Raw genomic sequence first — 22,761 nt, 5'->3', positions numbered from 1 at the left:
GTTAAGTTAGCAGCTTCGGGTATGATTCATCATCAGTGAGTGAGTTCCAACATGTAGCTGTCACTGCCTAATGCCTATCCAAAAAGGCCCGTTATTATTTATTCTTAGCCTGTAGAACCAATGAAAGCTGATAGACCAGGGCTCCCGGACCGAGGAGGAATATATTAAAAAAGAAGCCAGGGAGGAGCAATCGAACAGGGCTTCAGCGCGGGGATATTTATTGGGACCAGGAGCAAAGGGAAGGTTAGGGCTGAGACGGATTCCCGGTGTGACCAGAGGCGGGATTAAAGAGGCCTCTGTGCGAAGGCAGAGGGGAGCAGACAGCCTGCCAGACATATGGATGGACACACACACACACACACACACACACACACACACACACACACACACACACACACACACACACACACACACACACACACACACACACACACACACACACACACACACACACAGACTAGAGTTCAGGCAGGGCATGGTCAGAGAGAGAGAGGGAGAATAAAATCCTCCTAAATACTTCACAATTCTCCCAAGAACACATCAGCACGTTTTTATGTGCTATTCTTGAATTTGCGGCAGACAGATTCGGTGTGCGTGTGTATGTGCGCGTATGTGTTTATGTCTATTCAGTCACATCCACTGGTTTTATGTGAAACAGTTGGACAGAGCAGAGGTTGGCAGACTGACCAACATTTTATCTGCAGGATTTCTACTGTAGGACTCCCAGATTGTGTCTCACACACACAGGCACACCGACACTCGCAGAAAGGCATGCACACACATACAGGCATGCGTGCACCCGCACACACATAGGCTAAGCGCACAATCATGGACATACACACACAAGAAGGAAACATACACACTCAGGTATACATATTCATCATAATTTATCAACACACACACACAAACATAAACACACAGAGACACGGTGACACACACACACACACACACACACACACGCATACACAAACACATACACACACACGCATACACAAACACATACACACACACACACACACACACACACACACACACACACACACACACACACACAGCCGTAGTGATGGAATTCTGGGAGGATGGAGTGAGGGCTGCCTGGGGAGGGTTCAGGGTCACCTGACGGCTCTGCTTGGATGGTTCCCCAGAGACGGCCCTTTGACCTCTTGAACTTTGACCCCTGATGGACAAACCAGATTCTCACACTCTGTCACAATCCGAGGGTGACGAATAGTACAGCTTAAACCTTCTGATAAGAATACAGTCAATCACTATTCTCCAATAACCTAATAAAAGTTGTTTCACACTGCCAAATATGCCCGTCTTATGCCCGCCTTTTTCCCGGCATGGTCCGCACGTTTACACTGACTGAGATAATATACAGGCTTGATTTTGCACCCCAATTTCCCTTCTTGAACCCTCCACACCCACTCTAATGGCGGTTTCATTTTCATGTAAATGCGATGAGATAGCATCCAGCATACCAGGGGCAGGACTTGGGTAGAAGTGTTGATGACGTAGCAACATGAGTAGTTCTTACTGGAGAGATGGTGAAAGCTGCGGGCTGCTGACCATCATGGAAGAGAAGGTGATGCAGTCGCATTTAACGAAGATGGTACAATCTACGAGGAAGTAGACAATGCTTCTTCTAAAGAGGTCTCCGTGCATTGTCCCGCCTGCTCCAGTGAACCAAGAAAGCCGGCTCCTTGACGTAGGGGGAATATATGTTCCCGGTTTTACACAGGCAAGACAGTGTAATTGGAACCTCTGCCATGCAGCGACCGTACCGGCTTGGCAGTGAAAAATGCCCAAAGCCTTACTTTAGTGCTTTAACCTGGTTGTATTAAAAAGGTTGCATATTGTAAAGGTCACACATATTGAACTTTAAACATCTTCATTGATGGAGACATACAGGCACCACTTCGTTTCGAACATAAGTCAAAATGGATCACAGTCAAAGGTAATTGCTGATGTAAAAACATCTCTCTCAGTGTTAGCATGCCGTTTGCAAACGTTATGCCACCGAGTGTATACGGTCCGTCAGCATTGGAGAAAAAAAAACTACAACAATCGTTGTATAAAATGCAAGATATATTTCGTTGACCAATTACTACTTCAACAAAAATGGGTTTCGTCGCATATTGTGGTTTAGGCTCAAAATTAAGCCGGCATAAATCATCCCTCCACACTGGTCCGAGTCAACGGTTCTCCCCCTCACTTCCTCCGCACATCAACTTAATGATCACTACCCAACGGAGTGAGATCTCAAACACTGCCACGTCTTCGTTTATACAACTTATTTTGACCGTGTGACTTGCTGATTATTTGAACATGTAATGGAGCTGACTGCTGGATGGCGTTCCCACCACACCGACCCCCCCGCCCACACCTCCCCCATCTCCCCTCCGGCCCCACCGCCATCGTGCTCCTTGCTGATGAATGTGGCGAGCTAGATGGAGTGGACGCGCGGCGATGACGGGACGGCCAGGAGGCTGTCTCGGAGCGAGAGAAAATGTTTAGGACGAGGGACGAGTGATATGGCTGGGGCTAATTTCTCCCCGAGAAATGTAATAAATAGCATGTGTATTCCTGCTGCTGTCCGTTGTGGGCTGCTTTTGTGTGCGTGTGTCATTTTTTTTGCAGAAATAATGAGGTATCGTTAGAATGCCACTGGTCTGCAGCGTAATTGCCAGGTATTTATCGGGATGGTCCATTATTTAAGTCTTTCTCTTAATTTCCCCCTTCATCTCCACATGCCAAACTCACTTTATTCGAATCCCCCCCCCCCCCCTCTCTCACATCACCACCCACATTCCTCTCCTCCAGCACTCCTGCCAAGAGTTCCCCCCTTAACCCCAACCCCATCCCCATGTCTCTGGGGTGCTCTGCTTCATTAGCTGTGAGATAAACAGCTCCGAGGTTTTGTCCTGCACACACATCCTCCATCCTTCTGGTCACATGGTCCTCCCAGACTGACTGTAGTCCCCACCACTGCTCCCCTCCCACCTCTGACCTCAACACAGAAACCCTTATGCTAAGTTCAACCAAAGTAACCGCAATCACAAACTGAATGCAAAAGTAATTTGTTGTTCCTGAGACAACATATCTTTCTGCTCTGTGTCTCTTATCACGACTAACGCTGGAATGCTAAGAACAAAACTACAGGTAAAATGGCAGAGAACCAGACCTCCTGATTCTCACTGTTGACAGCTGAAAATCCAACGCACATCCTCAGTATGTACTGTGCACTCATCCCTCCCCATGACATCTGCCAGCAGGGTCCGACCTAGTTCTCAACAAGCCCCCTGTGGCAGGCATAGAATTTGTACCTGCCAAATCTGGAAACCTGCATAAGTCAATGGATTCAGCAGAGAGATGGAGAGGGAGGAAGGACCCGAAGAGAACGAAAAAGAAAGGAGAGAGAGAGAGAGAGAGAGAGAGAGAGAGAGAGAGAGAGAGAGAGAGAGAGAGAGAGAGAGAGAGAGAGAGAGAGAGAGAGAGAGAGAGAGAGAGAGAGAGAGAGAGAGAGAGAGAGAGAGAGAGAGAGAGAGAGAGAGAGAGAGAGAGAACTTCCTGTCTGAAACAGTGAAACTTGTATTAGGTCACGCTTTAGGATTCCATCGGCACATTCATACATTTTCTACCTCATTGCTTTATTTTTTGTACTTTTTGTCCATGACCAGCTATGGCTGTACCCAATCCAACCCCCGACCCCTGGTACAGTCTCCAGCATGGTGAGGGGCCCGCTCCTTCTCACTCTCCAGTGTCCATGGCTGCCTGTCTCCAGCTCCGACATGTGCAAGGGCTCACAGTAAACACTTAATAGAGCGACCATTACAGCAGTAGAAAGCCATCGGCCCCAATCACAGGCTGCTAACACGGCAAACCTCATGATTTATACACACACGTATATGTTCCTGCAAACAACCTAACACACGCACACACACACATGTGGGCACACACACATGTGGGCACACACACATGTGGGCACACACACACACATGTGGGCACACACACACACATGTGAGCACACACACACACAAGGTCACGCACACAGACCCACACACATAATAAGAATCACTATATCAGGCAACTGCTTCAGTGGAAAACAAATGCCCTTTTATCAAAATAGATAGTTGTAAAATAACAAAACAACTTTACGCCTTGATGTATATAGTGGAACAGAAACTAAGTGATGGCCAACCTCTACTAACCTCCATTAGCAGAAATGGGGGTAGTTTATTGCTTTGAGACTTCTTTCTACAGACCATTTGTAGCTGAGGAGGCTCTCCTGCCGCTGCTTTCACAACCTGTCAGCCAGCTGTGAGATAAGTACCAGTGAGGAGAGCCTGACAAGATGAGAAAGGAAGTGTTTCTGCTATGGTCTGTGGTGGAGTATGGCCTTCTGGCCATGCAGCCCTGACACACAGCGTTGATAATGAGATAAATGAATCACAGTTGCAGTCATGATGTCATAAGTGCACGCGCACACACACACACGTACGCATGAGCGCAGGCACACACATGAGGACACCAACCCAGACACACAACATTGAGCGACGTCACAATGGGACGGGTGGCATGTTTAAGATCATGTACGTCACAGAGTGTTTATCAGTCGAGCGTTACGGCCCCACATCCATCAAAAACTCTGCCACTTCCTGGATACAGACGCAATCATGTGCAGCCATCTCACTCTGAGATTAGCCAAATAGTATTGAAATTACAGCTTTAAAATGACCCAGGCCTCCACACTGATATCAACCACTGGGAGAGACTACTGCTCAAACATTAGAGATATGTTATACGTGTTTGTCTGGTGTATGTGTAGCTGAGCACGTGCCTGTAAATGCAAGTTTCTGTCACTTTTTTTGTTGATTGACAGTTTTGCGAAACATCAAACACAACTTTGAACTTTGAATATATACGTCATATATAATTATTGTGTAAGGAAAGGGACATTTCCGACCACACCGAAGTGAAATTAACAGCCATCATTTGACAGGTGGGCGTGTGTGTGTGTGTGTATATTTGTGTTTGTTGGTGTTTGTGTGTGGACTGTGTTTGTTGGTGTTTGTGTGTGGACTGTGTGTGTGTGTGGACTGTGTGTGTGTGTGTGTGTGTGTGTGTGGACTGTGGACTGTGTGTGGTGTGTGTGTGTGTGTGTGTGTGTGTGTGTGTGTGTGTGTGTGTGTGTGTGTGTGTGTGTGTGTGTGTGTGTGTGTGTGTGTGTGTGTGTGTGTTTTGACATTCCAAAACAGTAACACAGGATTGTGAGGACCGGACGTGTCTGACAGGTCCCTCAAAAGGGCCTTTTGTTCTTTGTGTGAAGACGGTGCGCATGAAACACACTGCACACAGCATTCTTACGCAGAGACTCGGACATGTGCACATGTCGCTTTGTTAAGGGGTTCTCACACACACACACACCCCCACACACACACACACACACACACACACACACACACACACACACACACACACACACACACACACACACACACACACACACACACACACACACACACACACACACACACTCACACTCACACACTCACACCCACCCACCATCGGAGCGTGTTAAGGTTTCTGTCTTGATGGGATCAGTGGAGGTCAACTCTGCTTCTCTAAACAGCCAAATAACACATCTAATGCCAATGCTCACGCCAATACAGGGCTGCTCGTATTCAACATGTTTCACTACAAATAGACAGACAAGCAGGCGAGAGAGAGACAGCCAGAGTGATTGAGGAAGAGAGACAGAAATACCTCCCTTATCGCTTTGCTTGTTTACTTCTGAAAGACTCTCAAACACATCAAAGGTAACCTAAAATAAGATGAATTCCAAATGTATCAATCAAATCATTCCTCTTCCAAAATGTTTATATACTCAAAAAAGCCTACCGATAACGTGTGTATGACGTGCGCGTTCGGCCTATCTCTGAGTGAATAGTTTGCTCAGATACAGCCGTGTTTGCACAGGGCTTAACCTCGTCACTGTAACGGGCCTACAACAACAAAACGCAGCAACATTACACCATGTATCCTCCTCGCTTGTCATTTCCACACCTAATAAGTCAACCCGGGGTATTAAGTCATAACCTTCACCCAATATAACCACGCTGTCGATGAGCCCCAGCCCAAAAACAACACAGACTATTGACTATATTCCCGATTTAAAACCCAATAAAAAGCAGCGGTCAGCTGTCGGGGAGGGGTGGGTGGGAGGGGGGGTGAGTACTGCGTTACGTCGTCTATACCCGGATCGCCGCCGTTTTGAGAGTTCGGGACTGGTCGAGGGCTCCATTCTCCTGGATCCCGTTCTTTTTTCCAATGAGATTTCAATTGGGATCATGTGATCGTATGAGTGTATTCACAGCGCTCCGGTCGACCGCCTCTGGGCCCTTACCTACAGCGGAGCGTGTCTGGTGTCTCCGTCTAGCTCGGTTCATTCAAACCCGCAATTACCATGGCTCTTTGAGGCTTTGGGATGAGTTTGGTTTTTGAAAGTGAACTCAAACAGACAAGAGCAGAGCGGTTCGGAGGGGACCCAACTGTAGATTAAAGTGCCAGTGGAGCCAGAATCACCTTCTTGAAATACCCTAGTTTGTATTCCGTGATGTTGAATATAGTAATCGGTGCCATTTTGTCAGTTAATAAAATACCGTTCTTAAGAAAAAAACGGTTACAATCATAGGTTTTTGACCAGCTGCTGAACGCTGTAGTCTGTGTTATACTCAGGTGCCCTGGACGATTATCCATCCGGAAAAAGGGACAGCGCCAACAAGAGGTTACGCCAACGCCACAGTGTGTGTGGATGTGCGGAGCTGCTTCTGGGCAGCGGTTAATGATGACGATGGCGGTGTCCGAGAGAGGGTTAAGCTTCTCGGAAACCGTAGTATGATGACGCGGTGTGTGGTCGTATTTCATATGCAGCGTTGATCATCGTAACTCAACGACCTGTACTGGCGTATGCCGTCATGATGGGAATAACTAGACTTACTATAACCTTCCTAGAGCAATCAGCACAAAACACATTTCTGTAATTCTCCTAGCATTCAAACCCGAGCTGATCCACTTACACGTTAAGGCCAAACGAGATGAAGCCACTTGGGTGTTGCCTCACTATTTTTATGAAAACAAATAACTCCGTTCTGTACTTTGGTTACTCCATTAAAAGGCCTCATAAGTACTTATCCGTACTACTGGCCCTCAACACACACACACACACACACACACACACATGTGCGCGCAGTCACACATCGGCGCAGACACCCGTGAACACACACACAGACACTTTTTCGGTCCTTCATTTGCGCACGTCATACAGTGATATGGCCCTAGACACACACACACACACACACACACACACACACACACACACACACACACACACACACACACACACACACACACACACACACACACACACACACACACACACACACACACACACACACACACGCGCAAGTATGCACAGTTAACTTTCCCAGGCTCCACCTCAGGGAACACCGACGTCCAAGCGGCTGCTACGGAGCTGTGATTTTTAGCAGGACAATTTATATTTTTTTCTCCAGCACAGAGAACCTCTATTTTTAGAGACAACTGCAGCTCTGACTCTCCTTTGTGAGCCCCTCCTTTCGTTCTCTCTCTCTCTCTAGCTGTGTTTTTTTACCCAAAAAAGAGACTGATGCATTTTTCCTTGTCGGACGCAGACTGTCTGGACGTCATTCGACGACAGACGAGGCTATAAATAAGCATTGACCTCACCCTAGGACACACTCTAAAACACACACACACACACACACACACACACACACACACACACACACACACACACACACACACACACACACACACACACACACACACACACACACACACACACACACAGAAAGACAGACATGCACGTGCTTAGACAAGCAGGTTGTGTGGTGAGGTTGGGCCTTGGGGGGAGGGTGGGTGGAAAGTGACGCTGGGATGACGCATCGCGCCGGCTGTCCATCTTCCGGGCAGTGTGACCCATTTTGCGTTGGCCCGCGACCACCGACCGTCGGCGAGCCTCGCATCACATCCTTTCATTCTGACCCAGCACACCATCTCTGCTCCTCCCCCGGGAGAAGGAGGAGGAGGAGGATGAAGAGGAGGAGGAGGAGGATGATAAGGAGAAGGACGAGGAGAAGGATGAGGCTGATAAGGAGAAGGAAGAGGAGGGGAATGAGGAGGAGGACAAGAAAGAGGAGGAGAATGAAGAGTTCAACGGGTCGGGATCAGTGCTTGACGCGGAGACGTGACTAGCTAGCGTCTGGAGCTTTGACTCCTCCCAGCAATGGGTCCCTCACACATGGTTTCACCAAATTATTAAATTGTTTACAAACGGCTCTCCTCTATTGAGAAGAGCTGTTATGTTTAAGAATCAAAAAGTACTTTATGTTTCCCATGAGGGGCTATTAAAGGCGCCTCTAAATTAAATGTATTATTATTATTATTATTATTAAAGAGTTAAAAATTACCACGTATGATCCTGATGACATATCAAACAAAGAGTAGCTGGCCCGTACGGCCACTTAATAGACAAGGGGAGTCAAGGAGGAGTTGAGACTAGGGGGAGTCGAGACTAGGGGGAATGGAGACTAGGGGGAGTCACGACAAGGGGGGATGACAGTTGTGAGATGGACCGAGCAGCAGCGCCTCACAGCTCTCCCTGACTACACTGCCGCGTCCTTGTAGTTACAACTAGCGCTGGGTATCGTGGCCAATTTTCTAAATCGATTCGATTTCGATTCATAAGGCTCTGAATCGATTAATCACGATTCGATTCAATCTGCTCTTAATGAATGAAAATGGCTCAACTGTGTTACAAACAGGTTTTAAGTGCAAACTTGTAAATTGGACAGTTTAAACTTGAGCTGTAAACAAAACTGCCTCAAGTCTCAAAAGTGCACTCTTGAAATTAGAAAGGAATTGCAAGTGAAAGTTTACTGCAACATTCCATCACTGCAAATTGCATTAAGGCATTGTTTATTAAAGTGAAAAAAAAAATATAATTGTAACAAAAAAAAAAAAAAAAGTACGATCTCATGCCATCGATATTGCAAAATTTAAATGAAATCGATCCAAAATCGATTAAATCGATTTTTTTACCCAGCCCTAGTTACAACACTTTGGATGTATGTTGTATTGCCACACAGCTAGGCTGATGGAATTCAGACCGACAGAGAGAGAGAGAGAGAGAGACAGACAGACAGACAGACAGACAGACAGACAGACAGACAGACAGACAGACAGACAGACAGACAGACAGACAGACAGACAGACAGACAGACAGACAGACAGACAGACAGACAGACAGACAGACAGACAGACAGACAGACAGACAGACAGACAGACAGACAGACAGACAGACAGACAGACAGACAGACAGACAGACAGACAGACAGACAGACAGACAGACAGACAGACAGACGAGAGGCAGAGGTGTCAAGTAACGAAGTACAAATACTTTGTTACTACCTTACTTAAGTAGAAATTTTGGGTATCTATACTTTACTAGAGTAAATATTTTTCAGCCTACTTTTACTTCTACTCCTTACATTTTCACACACTTATCTGTACTTTCTACTCCTTACTATTTAAAAATGACCTTGTTACTCCTATTTAATTTCGGCTTGCGCCATCGGATAGAGTGAATTTGATTGTGGTTGGATGAGAAAAGAAACATATATACCATTCTGACACCCTATTGGTTTATAAGCGATCCATCGCACCTGCACATGACCAGGGCCAGTCTACATTCTCTGACATGACACAAATCGCGCCACATTCCAGCTAGGAAATAGCAGACGTATGTATGACTTTTTGCACCATTACAATACTTACTGGGAACCTTTCAACATATCTTCCACTCCATGAAACACATGTTAATGCTCCGTAGTACACATATATGGTTCTTTAATGTTTTTGCATTGTACTGATATGCGTTCATTTTCAATGGGCATAAATGTGTCTGAAACAGGTGCATCACAATTTCTTCTACATCAACATTATAGTCATTAAATGGCCTTTAGAAAAAAAAATTGGGAGGAAGTGGGGCAGTGTGCTATAGCAGTGTGCTGTGTGTGTGTCACAAATTCACGGATGGGATAAATGCAGAGACCGAATTCCTTGTATGTGTGAGCATACTTGGCCAAAAAGCTGATTCTAATTCTAATTCTATAGGCCCCTGTGGCGCGCCCTAAGTTTTTGTACTCAATGGCATTTTTTTCCCCCTTACATTACTTTTACTTTAATACTTTAAGTAGTTTTGAAACCAGTACTTTTATACTTTTACTTAAGTAAAAAGCTTGAGTTGATACTTCAACTTCTACAGAAGTCTTTTTATACCCTAGTATCTATACTTCTACTTAAGTAACGAATGTGAATACTTTTGACACCTCTGACGAAAGGAGAACTTGCTGCGGGACGTGTCTTTCCAGGTGATGTCAACTCGAATGCGTCCAGCGTAAATTGCCCGTTCTGTTCACCATGTCTACATCCAGCCAGTTTATATATTGCCACGGTACCATTCTGTTTCTGGGTAGGCCCAAATGAAACACCCACTAAAAGTACCTTTCCAAAAGAGAAAAAAATTAAATAAAAAATAAGATCCTAATTTATTGCAACGGGATTCAAAAGGCTCAAGATCCCCGAGCTATAAACATGAGCCCATGAGGTTTTTATGTTAGGCACAAATGTACACCCGTTAGTGGGTATTTATGGAGAACGGGGCATGACGGAGGGACCACATTTTTCCCGATGGGTAACAAAATATGCTCATTGCATTAACGCCGACTACCCTTATCCTCAAGGTATTGATATCGCCACAAACCTCGTGCACGGAAAAACACACACACACACACGCGCGCGCGCACACGCACACGCTTGAACTTGATGGCGACCTCTTGCTGTATGAACGGTTGGTTTTCAGTAAACCAATGTATTCATCAGAGAGAGGGGAAGGGAACCCATAAAGAGTCATTCACCATTTAAGACTAAACGATACATTCCATTCACACGCACGCAGTCACACGCACGCAGTCACACACTCTCTCTCACACACACACACACACACACACACACACACACACACACACACACACACACAAAAGTGCACAAACACAGCATGGTATTAGCCCCATGTAATGTGGACAGGGTTACTGTTTTAGACTCTTGTGATAGCTTCATTTTTACACCGTGAGAACATGAGAAACACATTTCTCAAAGGAGTCCTCTCATTCGCTGTGGGTGTGGAGCCATTTTTGGGGGGACGAAAACAGAAACGCTCCCCCACACTCCCGGTTACATACCCGCACTATGAATGTCTGATATAGTAAGAATATGCCAATATGTCAACTGTGAGATATGAATAGACAGGAACAGGAGGCTAAAGAGGATGTGAAGGCTGTTTAAATAAGCGCCTTCGATATTCTAAGCCTTATTTTCCACACAACATTCACTTGAAACCCCTGTTCCATTTCTTACCCCAAAAACACATACACACACATCCGCACACACAAAGGGTGCTAGTCAGAGGAGTGAGGGAAGATGAACTGCAAAACGTATATTTATAGATTCATATCCATCCGCCTATATATCATTTAAAATCCATTTTTGATAAGAGATGTACACTAACTCAACTCTATCCATCCCAGTGTGTGTGTGTGTTCTGTCTGTGTGTGCTTTTACACTTATTAAAGTCACGTTGAAACTTTTCTCATATTCTCCTTAACATCTCATCCATGGGAAATTGTTGGAGATGGAAAAGTGAGGAAATGTGTACGTTTGTGTGGTGAGAGAATGTGAACATCCGTCGTTGCATGATCCACCTTCGGGGGGAGTCATGATCCACAGTCATGATTGGCTGCTGGACGTGTGAACATTTTGTCTCCAGGCGGCTGAGCGCTGGGGGGGCGTCTAGGAAACATTGAAGCATGGGAGCTGTAGTTCCATTTATTCCAGGAAAGAGGACAGGTAACACCATGGGAAAGGGGAATCAAAACAAATTATGTCTTGATCAGATGAAGCATGTTTGTTTGGAGAAGGAAAGAGGAGAGCTCGAAAGCTGGCCAGGGTGGGGGAAGGTGAGCCAGGGGAGAGATAAGGTTGGTGGGGAGAAATGAGGAGGAAGGACCGAAGAAGAGTATGGTGTATGTGTTACTCCTTAAAAGGCATAAGTGGGAAACCACCATCGAGGAGGAAAAGCGTCAATGGAAAAGGGGGTAGGATGGGGGCGGAGTCGTGCAAACACGTTTGTCAATCAAAGTGATTGCTGTCTAAACTACATTTCCAGATTTCCTTAATGGCCTGAGGTTGAACTTTGACCCCGGGGACTAGCAACCTCCTGACCCCAACTCCCACCTGGCTGATACCCAGGGCAGCTCTGCTAGATCCCGACTATGTTTACACTGCATGTCGCTCAGCCAAACACACACACACACAAACACACACACAACTCATAAACAACACACCGCACTCCGGCTGTCCCTCACCACATGAGACGTGCTTTTCCTCCTCACAGCTGTGTGTGTGTGTGTGTGTGTGTGTGTGTGTGTGTGTGTGTGTGTGTGTGTGTGTGTGTGTGTGTGTGTGTGTGTGTGTGTGTTAGATGGCAGCGGCAGGGCGGAGGGTCTTATTACAGTCACAGTGACATCATGTGAGATGCGATCGGTGTGTTTATGGCATGGTGGTCCCTGGGGGCCACTGCAGTGTGGACAAATTGGACAATCCAGTGCAGGTGTGTCTGGAGGACGTTGGTGTCATGTGTGTGTGTATCCGTGTGTGTGTGTGTGTGTGTGTGTGCATGCGTGTGCGTGTGCATGCGCGTGTCCATGTGTGTGTGTGCATGTGCATGTGCGGGAGGTACAACTAAGCAGAGCAGAGCGGGTGGCGAACCTGAATGACGTGCTCTTCTTATTCCTTCTGGTCTTCCCTGAGCCGCTTCTCCATTGCAGGTGGAGAACCCCCCCCCACCCCCCGACCTCCTCTTCCCCACTCACGCACATACACTCCCCCACCCCTGGATCCCATTCCCATAAAATGGTCAGGGATCGGTGCGGACAGAGGCCCCCAGCCAGTAAAGCTTAAACGGTATTTTGTCACATATTTAAGAAAGCTGTTAGTGTATTTATGGAGATGGCGAAGACCCCTCACCTCTCTCACTCTCTCTCTCGCGCCCTGTCGAAGCTCCTGCGTAAGCTGGAAACATCTTGGATTGATTAGTCAGGCCTGAGAGGGGCTACACAGGGCCCCCCCCATCAGCTGACACTAAATGCGGTGACACAGAATGGGAAAAGCAGCGGAAATATAAGACTACGATGTAACCTTGGCGTGCGTAAGGTAGACAGCGATGAGACATATGTGAACCATTTAAAATACATTAAATAGAGAGGATACTGGCATCCGAGACAGAGCAGAGGAGCCAGAGAGAGAGACGGACGGATAGACAGACAGAATATAGGGGAGATGTTCAATGAAAACTGAAAGGTTAGCGGGGGACATCAATCAATCAACAACAGCAGTGGCCAGGAAACCGCAAACTCGTCGTTTCCACCAAAAACATTACACACATAAAAACTGATTTTGAAAACAATAGTGACACCTCCCTCAATGATTGTTGGTCAATTACTGTTATCTCACAACCACAGCAGTCACAGACCCACTCTAATTCAGACTACATTTCCTGAAACACACTGAAACTGCACTTACACACACATGCACACAAAAATACCAGGCCAACCCCCATTTCCTGTGGACCTTATTTCAAATCAGCCATCAGTGTTTCTCCTGCTACTGTCCCCTTCATCCTCTGTCACACTATTACAACACTATCACAAATATTATTCTAGAGACAGAGAAACAACACAGAGACAGATCCCTGTGCATTGTATTTAGACCTTGTTTACACACACACACCCACACACACACACACACCCATAACCACCCCCGGGCCCACACCCACCGTGGGGGATGTATCTGAGAGGAGCAGGCTCAATTAAGGCAATACATTTGACAAATTTGTGGTCACTCGCACACACAATCCCACACACACACGATCAAAAGCAGGACTATCTTCCATCAAACTGGTGTGTCCCTCTTTGTGTTGACATTTTTAATGTCACGTGTGACGGTAAAACAACTGAACAAACCAAACCACATCACGGTCAATGTCCCTACAGCTGTTTCTCTATCTCGTCCCTTCCACATCCTCCCTGACACACAGCAGGAACCAACCAGCACCCTTCACACTAGCTCTTGCTATGTGTTCCGCCAGCCTGCAGGGTGGAGATGAGAAACCGTAATATGAATATGTGTTTTCTAGGGTGTAAGGCAATGTGTACCTTGGTAGAGTGTGTGCGGTCGCAGGACACAGTGTGTCCACACGTTGAACATAGGAAGCAGATGCCTTGCCTCCCGGCTGTGAGGAGTTTCAGCACAGCGAGTTCCGAACCAACGAAAGATAGTTAGAGATGTAAATAGGTGTGTGTGTGTGTGCGGGTGCGTGTGCGTGAGAGTGTGTGTGCTCAAGGTTTCTAGCGTCTGGATACTTGAAGCTGCAGAAACGCCATTGTCTGTTTTCATTTGGCGACACTTGAAGCCGGCGCAGACAGATATGCATAGTTCAACACTAGAGCACTGACGAATAACAGAAAATAGAAAATATATTTTGTATTATCATTGTGTTATCTATTATGAATAGATAACACAATGTTGTACTATGGCAATTTAATAGTCAATTTTCCGTGCCAGTCAATAGCAAGGAGCTCCAATGTACGGTTGGCAAAGTATGGAAGTGACAAATGGAGCACTTTACTTGAATAAGGGGTAAGATAAGGGGTAAGAAGGGAAACAGATTACGCATGACGATTCTGTATCCAGGACATCCAACTATTCTTACAGTATGCAAAAGTCAAACTCTAGATAATGTTGCATTCATTGATCGACCTGCTTTATATTTCATCGGCTGTTCCTGGGGATGGGCAAACTCATCAGGTAGGCATTTCCGGCCCTTAATCAGTACGAGCATCATGCATTAAGTAATTCACCTAAATACTCAAACAAACACATACACACACACACACACACACATACAGGGTATCCAAATGCACACACACAAAATATATATATACACAACCCAGTGTACATCGAAGTCAGTACAGTTGTGTGTGCAACAAACACAATCACGATCCATTATAGTGGGTGTGTAGGGACATAAGAACACTCCTGGGGGAACGGCTTTGGCCCGGTCATTGCAAAGGCGGGTGGGGAACAGCTCATGTACACTATCTCCTACTTCTGCCGAACAATAGGTCCACTATGATCTCATCAACGGAACAACATCAGCAACCCCCCAATCACTCATGATGTCACTTTCCTTCAACCAATGACACACCTAGAACTTACTCTCTTTTTGTTACTTTCTCACACACACACACACACACGCACACAAATAAGGTGAGCATTAGACAACACACAGACAAGTACGCGCAGCAGAAACACACCCTTCATTGGGACTTAGCGACCGTTGTGAGAGAACAATAACAGATTAACAAATACGTTTGTATTTACCCCTGGGCATGACACTTTGCCAAATAAATGTACTTTCCCAACGGCCCGCGCAAAGTATTACTGGGAAATCGTAATACTCTATCTTCTCATTGTTGTATTGAGATCACGGTTAAATTTCACAAGGGCTCCAATACCTGAGGGGTTATGTAAAGGTAGCAAAGGAATGCTCCTATCTGGGGCGAGATCTAACCGTCATCATATCAATCCATGTAGCCATCAATCAATGGCCAAAGAATGAAGAGGGATGAGGAAGAGGGGGTGAGGGGAGAATGAGAGAGAGATAGAAAGAGAGGCGGAGGGCGAGAGAAAAAAATGTAATGTGATGGGTCAGCTTCAGAGGTGATGGTGGTTGGCTAATTATGTGGGGTTAACCATGTGGGTGGCATGAAGTACAGGCCAGGTCACCTCATATACTCCAGTTAAAAGCCAATTATGTGAAATAATAATCCTCACCCAACCAAACACAGCCGATCAAGTGAAGCGTGTGTGTGTTTTTTTTATGCGTGTTTGTGTCAGAAGCATGTGTGTGTTGTGTGTGTGTGTGTGTGTGTGTGTGTGTGTGTGTGTGTGTGTGTGTGTGTGTGTGTGTGTGTGTGTGTGTGTGTGTGTGTGTGTATGCTTGGGCAAGTCTAAATGCAGCCTATAGGTTTCCAAGACCGTGGTCTGCTGTAGCAAGCAGGCAGAGCAGCTGCCCCCAGGACCCTGTAATCCAGCCGGTGCTGGAGATGCCAGGACCCAGAAACACATGCTACTGCATGGGAACAAGTCAGTTGTGGACACCACTGCTGCTGTTACAAAACCCTGGAATAACCCCAAGCCCACTATTGAGGGGCAGCGAGGCATGGTAGTGATGAAGACATGACGGTAACCACGCACGCACGCGCACGCACGCACACACAAAATTTTTCTCATGACATCATGCAGGTGTGATTAGGTGAAGAGTTTAATGTTTATTGGCTGCTCTAAAACATACACAGGGCTGCTCTAACACACACACAAACACACAATAAACCTCCTCTCACACACAAACACACGCTTCACCCGTCGCCTCCTACCTGGTGAATGGGAGCACCAAGTAACACAAATTTGGAAGACACACACAGGTGCAGTTAAACAGGTCAAACCGAAAATCTCCCATTACAAGTAAAAAGATTGTTGCCATATAATAAAGGGGTTATTACACGGTAAGTACGCGGTGCACGTGTGCCAGAGCATTTCAACTGACAGCAGTGGTTCTGCCTTTTTATCAGTAACTCACAATTGTCAGGAGACCTCATTGTCCAGAGGAATAAGGGAGGGGGAATTCAGTCTTTAATGAAAGAAAACAGAAAGACACACTGCGTGAGACATCCAGGTTCACAACTGACCCAAGAAATATGGGCGGAGTGGACCAAGATGGATCTGCATGCGCAGAGCGCGCACGTACCCATGCCTATGAAGTATTTGTGCAGGAATGCTCCCTCTCTGGCCCGGTGACCATGTTTTATATATAGAGTGTGGTCATGGAAAGCTGGCTCCTAGCAATGCTGGACACATTTTATTTATGCCTGTGCGCTTGCAGTATCGATGCCCGTGTTGTCGCGTGTGACACACAAGACGTTTGACACACAAGACGTTTGACACTGCCCCTCTTGACTGACAGCTGTGTATTGCCACCACGGCTGGGACTGATGAGACACCCAATCCCGATGCTTTTGTCTTCGTTTACAAGCCGACATATACAAATAAATGAGGTACGCTTGTGGACGCTCGCCCACATCGCTGCCGTTAAACCAAAGAATGTTTAAAAAAAATTAAAAAGGCCAAAACACAAGGAAAGTCTTGATGTTGCTAATGCAGGAAGCAATGTGAGGCGGGTGTGAGAGCACAGCACAATAGACTCTGTTCAGATCGGCGTAGTGGGCAAGACTTCTATCGAGTACGACATATTGTCAGTGTCAGAGGTGCAGCAGCATGCGTTTCCTCTAATAGTACAATACCCAGAAATCCACTCTTCTAACCAGCTTTAGATCTTTGAGGCACGAAAAAATAATAATGAAGGATCAAAATGATTTTCTCAGAACCCTATGATTCTCCATAGCATCCCCTCCCCACCACCAACACACACTCACAAATTTCCCCAGACACACTCTCAGCAGAAACACAAACTCCCACTGGCGCGTTTATTAGAGACGTTGCTGGACACAAACGGGATGAATCTATCCCATGTGTCCAGCGGGCCCGACTGCTCACCTCTGCTCTTCAATAGCACAGGATGAACGCCAGGCTGGACAAGCTGATGATATTCATATGTCAACAACCAGCCAGGCATACTATTCACACCCTGCACTGCACTAGCCTGTATACGCCCTGCATGCCGGCCTGTGTGTTTACCGATGGGGACGAGCACAGAATCAGGGTTTCCTCCAGATAATGGAAGAAGGACTGCGTTTCACATTTAGGGCCCTATTTAAAAGGTCTGAAATGCAAGTGAGAGGCGCGAAACGGAAGTAGCTTTGTGGGCGGATCTCTGGTACTGTTGCTATTATACCGGCAGATAAATGACTCTTGCGTCCGATGCAAATCTAAAATAGGTTGGTATGAATACCCGTAGTTTTTTGGGCGTAACATGCAATAAACCAATGAGAGTGCCATGTCTCATTCCCTAGTTGATATTTTGACAGCGCGTTTGCGGTCTCCGATGAGACAGATGCATGACCAAATGAATTTCAAACTTCAAATGGCTAAATTTATGGCCAAATAATATGGCCTACTTCACAAATGGAATAGCGTTTTCTTCTACAACTTCAGAATCACAGAGTCGTGGCAAAGAGAACTTAACACATATATGATATGTGGTCTTGTGGCCACAACTGTGGCTCTATTTAATGATAAGCGGCAAGAAATTAACAGACATTGTTTGTTACCACTATGGTATACTTTATCGTTATTGACTTGTGTTCATAATATGCATGTTTCCGCCGTTAATATACATTGCCATGGACTGCATTAGGCGTTACGTGTTTAGTTTGCGTGTCTTTAAACAGATGGGTGCACACACCCTCCTCCATTCATTCTTTTAAACACCCACTCACGGTAAAACAATGTTTCCTCACGATCAAATACTCATCAACCATAAAAGTTATGGGCTTGTACACGATGTCTGTGTCAAGAAAAATATGTGTTTGAAAACGGTGTTTGCAGATGCATTGATTTAAAATTACAACTTATTACCGCCGTATCAGCTGTTCTTTCCCAAATAATTTAACCAACGTTATCATATACCTTAAAACGATTTTGATTTGGAAGGCTGGGATAGACTTTGCTCAAGTTAATTATTGTTATTATTATTATTTTGGCTACTACGGTGTTCATTAATGCAGCCCCAATGAAAAACAAAAAGTCCACAAACCACATGCTATTTCTATGCAGTTTCACACATATGAACAATCTTAGACATCATAATATTTCAATTAGGCTAATTGTTTGCATGTTCGTGCTGTGCATAGCCTATGTGTGTGTAAGCTTATGTTAAGGTTCCGACCTGCCTAGGCACGTCAAAATAGCAACACCAACTGCGCTATCTGCTAGGGCATTTAGACGAGGTCTGCGCCGGTCAGTGGCGCAATTGCTTTATCGATCAGGAAGATAGCAACATTTGTGTCTGAACACGTCTTTGCTTTTCGCCGACACGCCTCTCAGGGCGCAAGTTTAGTGGCGCGAGTTTGCTGCGGGGACAAATCTGCTTTACGCCGGGTGCAAACTATCAATGATACATGCGCCGGTGTAGAAAGTCAATTGCGCGGGGTGCAAGATAGGGCCCAATAAGTATTTAAGTGAGAGACACCTCTAGGAACCTGATTGGTCGTAACAAATATGAAGCAAAAGAAAGTGAGACGCCCTGTCTCTCAAAAACCATCAAGATTTGAGTCTTGTAAACAACTTTGTAATTGTATATACCGGTATATATATATTTTTTTTTTACTTATTTGTCAGGCTAGGGTAGCATTGTTTCTATTTATTTTTTTCTACACTGGCTTTCTTAATCAATATCCACCATAAAGGGTGAGCTCAGTTAGGCCAGTATTTGTTTTCCCGTTCCCTTCACTGGTAGAAGAGGGTAATGGGGCTGAATTTAGTGCGGACAGGATTTCGAAAAAAGGCCCTTCTGACCATTCCCCTTTGGAATGTCTTGGTTGGACTGTCTTCCTGGAGGAAACCATATCCTTTGTTTTTAGAGAGAGAGAGAATGGCAGAGAAAGAGAGAGAAGCGCATAGCTTCGTCCAGCTTTATTGGAAAGCCAGGGTTGAGCATAGAGGAAATGCCAGGCATATATCTTTCCCCCCCCCCCGATCGATGGGGGGAACAGAGGACAACGCAAAAACATACACACTATAATTGAATATCCAATCCTTGGAGCCGAAGGCAGAATCATATGGAGTTCAAACTGGGGGGCGTGATACTCTGATACAAAAGCGTGTGTGTCTGCATTTGTGCGTGCGTCTCTGTGAGTGTTAGCATAGAAGTGTTGTGACTTGTGAGTGGTGCAGACATTAAGTGGCTGACATTAGATCCAGTCTTTGTGGGCTGGATTACTCGTGTGCTGCGTGCTGCTGGTGTGTGTGTGTGTGTGTGTGTGTGTGTGTGTGATTGCCTTCCCTTCTACAAGCTGCACCTGTGTCGTATAACTGCACCATGATGCGGATCCTGGAGCAGCGATACATTTCCAATAACAGTCACGGGGAGGGCTAGAGGCGAGGGCTGGGGAGACGGCTACTGTACGTAGCTGTAATGGAGCACAGCTGTGTGTGTGTGTGCTCGTATGATTGAGACCGTGTGTGTGTGTGTGTGTGTGTGTGTGTGTGTGTGTGTGTGTGTGTGTGTGTGTGTGTGTGTGTGTGTGTGTGTGTGCGTGCATGAGTGGGTTTGTGTAAGAGTGGGTGTGTGAAAGAGTGTGTGTGTGTGTACACGTGCAAATGTGTTTGGATGTGGACGTGATTGAGTGTGTGCGCAAGTGTGATCTAGTAACGCGTGTGTGTGTGTCACTTTAAGCAATACATGATGGTGGCGTTGAGGTGAGGTATATGTTTGGTATGCATGAATGTGTGTGTGCACGTGTGTCTGTGGCAGGGAGAGGCATGCTGCACGCTGCTTGTAAATACAAGAAATTGGTCTTGCATTATGGGCTGTTGAACGACTTTCTGATGACCTCAAGAGATGCAAAGAGCAGCCTGGTTTAAGTGTCTTCAACACTAGATATGTGTTTAGCTGCTGTTGAGATAGATAGTTATGGATCGAGAGATAGATTGATAGAGAGAGGTAGAAGGGGAGCGAGAGTGCAAGAGAGAGGATGAGGAAAAAGAGAGCGCAAGAGAGAAGGAGAAAGAGAGCGAAAGCAAGAGGAGTGAGTGAAACAACAGACTGTGTGAGGGCCCAGACTGCCTCTTATTTGTTTCAACTCTGCGGTTTCACTTCAGAGTTCTTCTTCTCTCTCGGGAAATGAAAACATTCATGTTGTCCCTCCAAATGAGCTAGGAGGGAGGGGAGGGGGAGTGCAGCCAGATGTGTGGGAGGTAGGAGGCTCCTCTCCCAGGATTAAAACGAGGGGATGGGCCAGCGGACCTCCAACGCCGGGGCCCTCTCCTCCAGGAGGAGCAGCAGCAACCCAGCCCGGCTCAAACCTCCCCTGAACCCCCCTCCCCATGACCTCTTGACTCCACTGACCCCTGACCTGGGGCGCAGGGTGGGGGAACCCACAAGGGGAACGTAAACAACCAATCGCCTGCAAGGGAATGGCTCTCAGCTTTTATTTTGCAAATGCTGCACTTCCTATACACTTAGACGTGTACGATGGGAGAGAGAGTTTTAAATGTATTTTTGGGGGCTTTACTCAGAGCCCAGCACCCTCCTTCCCTTCCCAAACTCCCTAAGGTGATGGAGGTTATTGTGTCAGCCATTTATGTGAGGAGAGGAGAGGGGAATACCATCAATCCAGCCGGGACCCAGAGCCCAGGACCACCGGCATGACAGCGGGGGAGGGCCCTGGGTGGAGGGGAGGGGAACACTGGACAGTAGTGTGTACTTAGTGTGTATTGTTTGTGCGTGTGTGTGTGTGTGTGTGTGTGTGACAAATAGAGACAGTTTGGAGGAGTGAAGAGAATGTGAAGGAATAGGTGAAGTAAAAAATGAAAGAGAGAGAGAGACAGAGAGAGAGAGAGAGAGAGAGAGAGAGAGAAGATCTCGGTAGGAGAGGTTTTTTTGGGGGTTTGCAGCAGAGCGAAGGGACAATCGTCTCAGTAGTAAAGCCCTCCTTTGAAAGGAGAATATTTATCGTTCAAAATATGACCGTGTTATGTGTCAGAGGGGAAGGTAGAGTTACAGTTGGGGCTCAGGGGAACTGTCCTAGTACAGGACGTCCTAATGGGGAGAAATGCTACCTCTCTTTCTTCATCTCTCAATCAGTGTCGCACAACTCCTACTCCAATCTTGATTATTACAAAACACAACATAAAACAATTTGTAAGCTTTTATGTCTCTCGGTTTACTTTGCACAGATCCACACAAGCACCCACACACACAAACCATTACGCCCGCCACAGCAGTAAAGCATTCTTTTCAACAGGAAGTAGCTTTTTCTTTTCCTAGACCTGCCATTCTAGGAAATCAATCCATTGCCCTCATAAAAGACCTTACTTCCTGTCTACACAGGAAGTCTAGGGCAGTGACTCAGCTCAGTTGCTCCTGATATCCTCTTTGCCTGAGCAACTGATTTGATTGTTCAGCCAATCAAAACAAGGCAAATCAATAAAACCATGAGGAAGGCTTTGCGATTGTTATCTTACTCACGCTTTGCAGTGATGAGCCAATGAGAGAGACGAGAGACCACAATGAACAGTGGGTCAGATGCACAGCGAGACTGTTTAACCATTCCACCTTCACCCTTTCTTTCTCTCACACACACACACTCACTCTCATACACACATTCACAAACACGCACACACATTGTGTCCTTTCAGCTCGCATTCCTTCCTCTCTTTCTTTTGCTCTGTTTTCCTTCTTTTTTACAGTCACTGGACCTCATCTAGGCCTTTTCCTGGAAGGGCTGGGTTACACATTACCTGTTGTAGAAAACACGTTAGCTAGAGTAATACGCAATGGAGCGCTAACAATAAACTTCATCC

At 46.1% G+C, this 22,761-nt stretch overlaps 1 protein-coding gene across 1 annotated transcript in view; it reads right to left on the bottom strand.

Moving 5' to 3' along the window:
• Nucleotides 1–22,761, bottom strand: part of gmds (GDP-mannose 4,6-dehydratase) — a 132,589-nt gene that overhangs the window by 24,911 nt on the left and 84,917 nt on the right. The gene's annotated exons all lie outside the window — the stretch shown is intronic.

This window comes from Gadus chalcogrammus, chromosome 12, assembly GCF_026213295.1.
Source record: "Gadus chalcogrammus isolate NIFS_2021 chromosome 12, NIFS_Gcha_1.0, whole genome shotgun sequence".
Classification (NCBI taxonomy): Eukaryota; Metazoa; Chordata; class Actinopteri; order Gadiformes; family Gadidae; genus Gadus; species Gadus chalcogrammus.
This window is presented reverse-complemented; position numbering and strand designations above follow the sequence as displayed.